Source organism: Desmodus rotundus, chromosome 5 (assembly GCF_022682495.2).
Source record: "Desmodus rotundus isolate HL8 chromosome 5, HLdesRot8A.1, whole genome shotgun sequence".
Classification (NCBI taxonomy): domain Eukaryota; kingdom Metazoa; phylum Chordata; class Mammalia; order Chiroptera; family Phyllostomidae; genus Desmodus; species Desmodus rotundus.
The window spans coordinates 29,602,921-29,612,692 of NC_071391.1; the positions used below are offsets into that span (position 1 = coordinate 29,602,921).

Sequence of the window (9,772 nt, forward strand, 5' to 3'; positions counted from 1 at the left end):
AGGTGTGCTCTGAATGGCCAAGATGGCTTCTGGTCTAGCTCTAGACTTGGTTGACATGTTATAAAAAATTGCATTGCAATACTGCATAGAAAACAAATGGAAAGGAAGAAAAATAAGAACAAAATAATAAACATTATAGGATAACTGGCTGCTATGAGATTCCATTAGAAAGCCTGACTAATGAATATTAATTGTAATTTTAGAATTGGAATCAGAAGCCGTGTGGTCAAATACTACCTCTATTGCCTACTTACTTAATAGCTGTTGTATTCCGATTATATGTCATTTTCTTTTTGTACCTGAGACCTTTAGTATGTGCAATGGAGGTTAACACTTGGAATATAATTTTGAAGATTAAATATTTGTGCCAGTGTTGGCATGCGCTTTAGATTCATTAAATACTAGCTGAACCTAAATTATCACCAGAGGGAATATGCCTTCTGTTGACTTCCACTGACTGATTTTAAAAAGAAAAGCAACTCTACAACAAAATAGGAACACTTTGTAGACCTCTAAATCACCAAGAGAAGACAAAGGCTAAAGAAGAGACATGAAAACAAAGTACTGATGAAACAAAATCATAAATATTAGAAAACCCAGTTTTCTTCATAGGATGATCAATGAAATGTTTTGCTCTAACATGAGTAGGTTGCATGTGTTTTTAAAAACAACTTTTGTTAACAAACTATGCTTGGTTTTTGACACCAGGTAAAGGCCATCAGCTATTACGATAGAGGAGTGCTACACCTCCCAAAACGACTGCGACAGGTCGTGAGGACCCACCTTCCCCACCCCCACACAGACTCCCTAACTGTGACCCTTCAAAACAAAGAGTGCTAACACACCACAGTGAAGGGTCCCACCCCAAAGGCCACCTTTGTTCCCTTCTGCACATTCACCTCACCCCAGCCTGGTCAGCTGTGTGCACTCTGGGTGTGAAACAATGGAGAAACAGTTTATAGACCAGTAACACTATCTTTTACAAATGTAAAACAAATAAATAAATACCCTAAGCCAAACACCCTCCCAAAATCTTGAAGGAGAAAATGGTAACTTGCAAGCTAGACTCAAGGAATTAATAGCAAAAGATGGCTCTTTCACCATTCCGAGTTCTTTACTCTTATGGGATTCATTTTGGCTAACCAATAATATCTCTACAGTGCTACATATTCGCAACCAATGTCATGAATGCAAAATCTTAACCTAAAGGCCTAATCAGAAATTAAAGTTCAAAATTTAATCATAAAAGCAATTCCACATCTTGTAAATGGACCTCTACGCCTGGCTAAGAGGAGCAACTTGTCCACAAATCAAAGAAGCACCAAACATAGTCAAAAACAATACACACGACTAGTTTCCCTAATTATGTAATACAATCTTTAAATTCAAATGGACAGAAGATTTACTTAGTTAAATTCCTGGTTCTTCATAAATCACTGGAGGCCTAAAATATCTTGCCCAAAGTAACAAGGCTACATAGCCACAGAGCCATTACAAATACCCTACTCAGCCTCTTGGTGCCCAATATTAGGAAATGCTAACTCTCTTCCAAGCACCTTTCGTATCCTGGAGCCCCATGACGACTTGTTCTGAACCAAATAATGATATACCTGCAATAGTAATTCCTTCTTAAATCATGACCAAAAAATTAAGACTGGGTGGGAACTGATTTCTTATATTTTTATGACATTAGCATTTTTCTCTTTTTTCTTTTAATTATATTGTACTAGACCACTCTTCCAAACAATTTAGTACAGGTTTCTGAACCCCTCCCAGACTGAAATATAATTTGAATAGAAAACCACCTGAAAATCATAAATCAACTAGAATATTTAAGGACTTCCATCAAAATTTCATCTAGGTTAATTAGTAAAACTTCATGAGATTTTGTTGGGGGGAGGTTTATGTTTGTAATGCAATGATTTTCTGTTTTATTTAACTATAATGTAGCTGAGAGCTAACAGACTTCTACTTTCTATTGAAATATATAGACATATATCTATCTCATGTAAGCGGAGAGCATTAGCAAAACCTCAATTGAAGTGCCCCTGAAAATGTTTAAAGACAAAAACTACACCAGCGTTTCACTCATTTTGACAAGAGGTATGTTCTACCTGCACTCGGTTTTCTCTAGCGAGAGAACACTGAGTAGAAAGTTGCTCAGGAGAAAATTCAACAACAGCAACAGCAACAACAACACAGCGATATCCTATTTGTGCCCCCAAACCAAAACCACAGAGATACCACAATAGCCTCAATATCTTCTGCAACTTTAACAAATGTAACAAAGTCCCCCTGCAAACACTTGTTAGAGCCTCCTTGTCTGGTTTCAACTAAGGTTAACTTTGACCTTCCAAAGGCTCCAAATATCTATAAGGCAGACTTGGCAGGCTTGAAGCAAATTTCTGAAATCATGCATCGCATATTTAGGATTAACATAAGACCTGAGATTTCATCATCCCTGCAAGTTGAAGTTTTAACTAAGATTCCTTAACAAGATACTAGAAAACTCAGGGGCAACCATATGACCTTTCGCACCAGGGGAACTAAATTTTGCCATGTGAATTTATTCCCCAGTAAAGAAGAGACCACATCACACAAGTATGGTGTTTAGCCCTCAGGTAAAGAAAGAAGATCAAAGTTTAGTAGCATACAGGCTGAAATCCACGCTACCTTTCGGTTTCAGAGCCCACTCAGAGAGCCATGGGTGAAGCCTACAATGTCCCCTGCCTCAGTCATCCCTTACCTTCTCTTAGGCAGTCAGAACCAGGACGCCCATGTTGGAGAGGACCACCACAGCCACCACCTCCCCCTACACGGTTAGGGGGGAGCATTCCTCGAGAAGGAGCTCATTGATGGATTTCAGAGACAGCCGGGCACACCAGATCCCAGCTGCAGTTAATCAGCGTCCACGCTGCTGAGAGGCTGGGGGAAGAAGCTACGAGCACAAGGGCTCCTTCTCAGCCTTGCCTCTGTGAATCTCAGGGGATAGGTGGGGAGGAAAGGTGGACTCCCCCTGCCAGGCTGGCACATCCGACCTGCCTGAGCCTTTATTTTAACACTAGGAGGCCAAATGGGTGTTCCTGCGCACAAGCAGATCGCATTTCCTCTGCATAAGATCTCCCATACACAATTGATCTAGCCTTGTTGGAGAGGGCTCTTGGGGAGAAGGTGGAGTTTACAGGAGGGACAGAAAGGTTTTGCAGATCTTGATTATAAGACAATAAAGGTGAAGGAGGTGAGAGGAGGAAGATGAAGAAGGTGGGGAGGGTGTTTTAATTTCCAAAAAGTTAACTGGAGGAAAGCCCTGAGTAACCCACCCCCACCTCCAACTGGACTGGAACGTGGCAAGCAGTAAGGCTCCGCTTTTGCTCTCTCTCCCTTCAGGACAGTAAAACTTGGGATGGCTGGACCAGGTTAATGGCAATCTCCTTTACTGGGCTGATAAAACTTAATTTTGCCAAAATAATCAATGCCTTTAAAACAAAGTTGGCTCCTCTGCTCCCCAAACAATTTCAGATTCCAAAACCCTGCTCTTTGGACTCAAAATGAACAATACTAGGCAAAAAAATATTCCCAAAGTGGGGTTGATTCACAGGCTAGCATTTCCGTGTTCACGGAAAAAAAAAAAAAAAGCTTAACTCTGTCAAACTCATGAATCGAAAAACTGGGTATCACCCCAAATCACTCGAGTCACCCTGCTTCCTCCCATCCTGGCCTCCTGACTCAAGGAAAACATTCAGGATCGGTCCATTAAGACCACCCCCCACTCTGCTCCCCGCTCCCCAATAACCGCATGCATTACAACGACCTTGGTGCACGAGTGCGTAAGTGTGCATTTATAATCGATGTGCTAATTAGAAATCCTCACTTCGGTCCCTGGTTGGCTGAGCCGCCCCAGCGGGCTTTTCCCGCGGCGGGCACTTGGACTGTTCCACAATAGGGATGAGGAACACATGGTTGTGTCCAGTGAATCAGAGAGGACCCCACTGCAGTGACCACCCCTCAGCGCCAGAGCCCGTCCGGCAGCAGTCGGTGGCTCTTCACCCTGCCCAGCCAGGTCCCCCGGGTTATTTTTAAAGACCTCCCCCTGCCCCGCGGCCCCCGTGCCCACGCAGGCAGGGGCTCCCGCGACCCCGCGCTGCAGAGCGCGCACGCTGCGGCGGCGTTGGCGGAGAGCTGCGACCGCGCGGCCGCCTTGCTCACCCCCGCGTCCGGAGCTGGCTGCTGGCGGCTCTCAGAGGCGCCGGGGCTCCCGGCTCGGCTTCGGCAGCGTCTCGGGCCAGGCCCCCTCCCGGAGCAGGTCCTGCAGCAGCCGCTCTCCGCACCCCACCAGCCCGGCGGCAGAGGCAGCAGCTACAGCCGCACTGCCCCTCTTCATACTTCTCTGATGGCTCCTCTTGGTGCTGTTTGGGAAAATGATTTTTCCCGCTGCCAGAAACAGATTTCCTACATTTCATCAGTCCACATAGACCGAGCGGAAGTAAAATGCTTACTTTTTCTGGTGGACGGCAAACGCAATTGACACTGATTTACCCTTCAAACGGGGAGAGATTGTATTACAAGCCCTTGGCAGCAATTCCGAGGTTAGGGCCAAGCTCCAGCCCCCTCCTTGACCCCCAAACACTAACCTGAGAGGGAAAGGGCCGGGGGTGGGGAGGGGATCAAATTTAACTCCAGGGTTTTAACGCAGTCAATGGCTTTAGCACAATATTAAAATGGGGTGTTGGAAAAGTTTTGCTGTCCTGGCCAGTGATTTTGCAGACTCAGAAGCATGAGCTTTCCAGTAACTTCAGCCACTTTTCGTTCCAAATTGAACAATTTGATTTCTTACACTTCTGTTTAAATATCATATTTTAGAAGAGGCTACGCTTTGGGCTGTTTTCGCTTTACAAAAGGAAATACAATTCCACCCTTCCTTCTCTCGGCCTCAGCTCAGCATTATGTTGAATGTCACAGGCAATTTTCTCCAACTGTTGTTTATTAGTACGTGTAGTCGGAGATGAACAGTCTTGCCAGGGACAGATGTTCCAGTCTGCTGCACCGCTAATGTATAGGTGACCTCTGCTGTGAGTGTCCGAATCACCTCAGGTCACCGCTTTCCATGGAGCGTAGACTGGGCGTATTACACGTGGCTGCTGTTTTGTGTTCACGGCCATCAGCTTCACGCGCATCTCCATCCCATGTATATGATGGCGGTGGCGGAGGTATTCTGATCCTCTCACGGGTACAACTTTTTAAGTAGTGATTAACTACTCCTACCCCATCCTCCCCCTTCTCCCCCGAATAGAAACTACCTGTAGATCTACCATAGCGAAGTGGTGTGGATAATTTTAGGTGTAATTAAAGGATGCGTGTTGCATGTATTACCGCCTTCATCCGGAAGTGGGTATTTGATCCGAGACATCGAGGCATTGCACGGGTTATTCTCTTGAAGCAGTACAAAAATGAAAAGGGGACAAAGCGAGTGCAGAGTTTGGCCCACTGACCCCCAGGCTTTTTATTTTTGTTCCATTTGGTGTGGTGGCTGTCAGCTGCATGCTCTTCCTTGGCTTCCCAGAAGAGGAACCTCCTCGTTTTAAGGAGAGCAGCGTTATCAAAGGGCCTATAGTACTGTTTGGATACACAGAAACATCAGCAAATCATACAGAACGGGTTACTGATGAATTTAAGGAAATGATTCTGAATAATAAAATGTATCAAAAAGTAACCATATCTGAATATTCCTAGAGCCCTGACAAAGTATTTTGAGTTTCTGAACTTGTATAATTTGAGTAAAAAGTCAAACATTCACAGTAATTTTTCGTGATCCAACCTCATCGGCCAATGAAGTATCCTCAGGGTTCAAAAGAAGAGTTCAAAACACCTAACACCTTTGATTTTGAAAATCTTAGATCCTGTTTCTTTCCAGATGTAAATATTCTTGTCACATTGTTTCATATTGATGTTATAAAAAGTAAAGTGTAAATCAATGTTTTTGTTCGTTCAGGAACAATGCAAAACCTATTTGGGGAAAATAAGGATGATTACAGAGGCACTGGGAAGCATAATCATTCAAGTAACTCACCCCAATGCCCCTTCCTTCCAGGAATTTTTAGTTATGAATTATGCATCAGATCCTCTGTCCTTTTAGCAGAGGTAAAAAGGAAAATGCTGGGAGAAATATGCACTTTCTCCCTAAGCACCTGAAAGCCGTGCTGACTATCTTTTGATAACAAAAGAGAAGTAATACAAAAGATTTCTGAAGAGGCATCAAAATATTGCTTTAATTGATTTTTTTCAGAATTTGTAACAATACCCATTTGATTTTTATTTTGTTCAAAATCAAATTTCTATTTATCTATTCCAATCAGTCACTAATACATTTGTCTGATAATCTTTTTGTCCAATAATGTTCTTGCTTTGGTCTCTCTCACCTGAAACATGTTATTCTTAGGAAAGCATGGTCCAGCTTAGCTTTCCAGAAGCTAAGTGAAGGTGATGGAAGCAAATGCCTCACCTATTGGGATGAAAAAGGTCCAAACACATTCTTGAAACTTAACAGCATAAAAAAGAAAAGCCAAACCAGATTGAAAGAAAACATAGTTTAGTTTTTCTTTTTATCACTTAAATATTAAAGTCTAGAGGACCTTAATATTGAAATTTTCTAGGTTACTCTGTGTTTTGGGCATTCTACACCTTCAACGTTGTCTTGAATGTAAACTGTGCCTTTTCTTTCAAAAATATACATATCTTCTTATCTTATTACGTTCCCAAATAGCTTCAAAAGGGCTATTAAATATGGCATGTGATGGCCTTAGAAGTAAGTGATAATAACGATATGGAAAGCAGTTAAAAACCCGCCCTGCTGCTGGATAAATATATGCAGCGATGTAATAAGTGAAAACACTTATTTACTTTTTATTGAAATACTTTATCAGTGATATAAAATACGTTTATCTTTTTCTACCTACCATATTGTTTCATAATATTCACCCTGAATTGATATATATTGAAATATTTTTAAGTACCAAACAGGAAGGATTTTATAGGTCCTAGTATGGTAGTTACACATACTGTTCAGGTTAAAAAGTAAATGGTAATATTTTTCATCACCATTCATATACAACACTACAAAGAATAAATTAAATGAGAGAGATTTCTTGTGAAAGTTCAAGATTTACTCTCATTTTGATATGCAACTCAAAAGCTCTGTTTTTACTCTCAAAGGAAAACTTTAAACTTTATAAGTACAATACAACACTAGTATAGATATCCGGTCCCTACTGTGCAAGACTCATATTTTTTGCAAAATGTGTGCTCTATATGAGCATATGTCTTCTAATTTTTACACAGAGGAGAGATTACAAGCGTATCATGAAATATGCCATTTATCTCATCTAGTTTTAAATATCCTATGTAATGCATCCTATTGTATGAGTTTTGGTTTTCATTAAATATTTTTGTGGTTTGTTTCTAAATATGTTACAAATATCTGTGCCATTCTAATTGGAAGGTCAAATTTCATAGGAATGTTTTATATAAAATATTTCAATAACTCTGTCTTTCTTTTGAACCACTGCTATCTCTAGCATCTATAATGCCGTTGGGCTTCTAGTAGGCATTCAGTCAATAAATAATTGTTGAATGAATGAATATTAGAAAAATTCAGTCTCTTGGGAAGCTTTCTACTAATTGGTTATATTTCTTATATATTGTCTTTAATTTTGTAGTTTGGAATTCAGAATAAAAAAATAATGTTAAAATAACATTTTAAATGATGGCTTAATTCCCAGGCTAGAATCATTTCATCTGATAAAATGTAACTGGAGTTCAGTAGAACAGATGCTTGCCTGTGTACCAGGCTTATAAATGAGGTCAGTCTGTGTCACTTGTCACTTCATTAAAAACCAAGGTTGGTTTGGACTCAAGGTTTAATCATAACCAATATAATGGGAGTGCAATGAAAAGCTACAGAAAATACTACTACTTCAGTGGTTTTCAAACTTTTTCATTGTGACCCACAATGTGAAATACCTTAAGGGAGAGACTCATAGAAACACATTCAGATACACAACCAAAACATGTTTCAGAAAAACAGTTGTTGACCTTCCTAAGTTAATGCACTCTGATATTTTTCTGTTTGGCTTTCTTCTAGTCTTCTCTATGCCATTCGATTGAAATGAAATGCTGTTGGAGAACTGCTAAATTTATCTCAAACACACAGGTTGAAAAAAATCTGACTTTGAAACTGAACTGAGGAGAAACATAATCAAAAATGAGGCAGGGTATCAATGAGCAGATGGTTTCATTATAAAGTATTGTCCACAGTAGACTTGGCATGATGTGACATCACAGCATCCCAAATTTTGTTACCTTCGCACCTCCATGTCTCTGCTCGTGCTGACTAGACTGATCTCTCACCTTTTACTTTCTCCTTCTGAATAAATCAGATTTATTCTTGTAGGACTAGCTTAATAGTTATCTTCTCTGTGGTTCTCTTGATCTCCCTGGCAGAAATATTGCTCTGTCTGTTTTGCTCTGAGGATTATTTTCATTTATTTTATATGTCATTTATAATGTGGTATCACATTTATTTTCATACACATACATCTCCTTACTAAAACTGTAAGGAGGAAGGACTAAGTTATTCACCTTTGCATGTCAAGTCCTCAGCATAGTACCAAACCTCAGGTCATTGAATGATTGAATGAATAAATGGACCATAAAACCACTGAATATCTGAAAGAGAAAAAACAGGTATCACTGGATGATGGGGCAGGTGCCGAAAGGAAGGACTGTGCCCATCAAAGGGAAACTGAATGGTAACCCCTCTGGAAGGACAGCCAGTTGTTGATTTGGCATCCTTGTTGATAGAACAATTTACACTTAAATGAGATTTTACTGTCACATTTCTTGGGTCTCTCTTGCAGGTAGACCTTGTTTCCACCATCCATTTATTGTTAAGAACACTGATAATGGCAAATTTAGGATTACTTTGTTGAAGGGTGAGAAAACTTGCTGAAATTTCCACAATTGAAACTATCACGTATTTCACAAACATGGAATCTTTGACAACTGCCGACTTACAAAAAGCATTTTGAGAAATAACTCTTAAAATCATCTTGTGGAAGGGATTTTGTAGCAGCTAATACCAGACCAGATGACGAGACAGCATGCCTAGCCCCAAGTGACAGAATCGCACAGGAAGGGGTCTGAGTTAGTGGGGCTCCTCTCAGCAGAAGGAAATGCCATCATGCCACTCTTACAGGAGCCACTTGGGCTCCAGAGTCTCTTACCAAAAGATGTCACCAGCCATTATCTCCACCAAAGCTGTCAAGGAATAGACATACTAAATTGTAATAATAATAGTCACTGCCGTTAGCTTAATAATTAAAAGTCCAGATCTGGAAACAGACAGAAATCAGGGTGAAGTTCTAACCTCTTCACTTACTTGCTAAAAATCATGGGCAAATCAGTTAACCTCTCCAAGGAACAGTTTCCACATCTGTAAAGCAGGGTTAACAAAGAGCCAACAAGTGACATCTGGGCAGAGATCCAAACAAAGTAAAGGCAGTACATGGACTCCTGAAGACCGTCGCACAGGAAGAAGTATCTAGTGTCAAGTCACTGAGGCTGCGGGGTGATTTCACAAACCAAACGTTCTAGGAAGTTGAGGAGGCTCCTGCTGCAGAGAGAGGCTCCTGGGGGGGGTGGGGTTGGAGACAATGTCAGACAGACCATGGTTTGAGAAGAGGGGGTTCATGTCCCACAGGGCCTTGTAACTTTTTGC

General features: G+C 41.0%; 1 protein-coding gene across 5 annotated transcripts in view; it reads right to left on the reverse strand.

Annotated features, from left to right (window-relative positions):
- The window catches only part of GAS2 (growth arrest specific 2), a 115,609-nt gene extending 111,079 nt beyond the window's left edge, over positions 1-4,530 (reverse strand). The window contains exon 1 of one of the 5 annotated variants that reach the window (XM_053924380.1): positions 4,497-4,530. The gene's annotated coding sequence lies outside the window, so the exon portion shown is untranslated. The other 4 variants (XM_053924381.1, XM_053924379.1, XM_045194075.3 and 1 more) reach the window with 4 other exon arrangements.
- Positions 4,531-9,772: the final 5,242 nt, after the last annotated feature.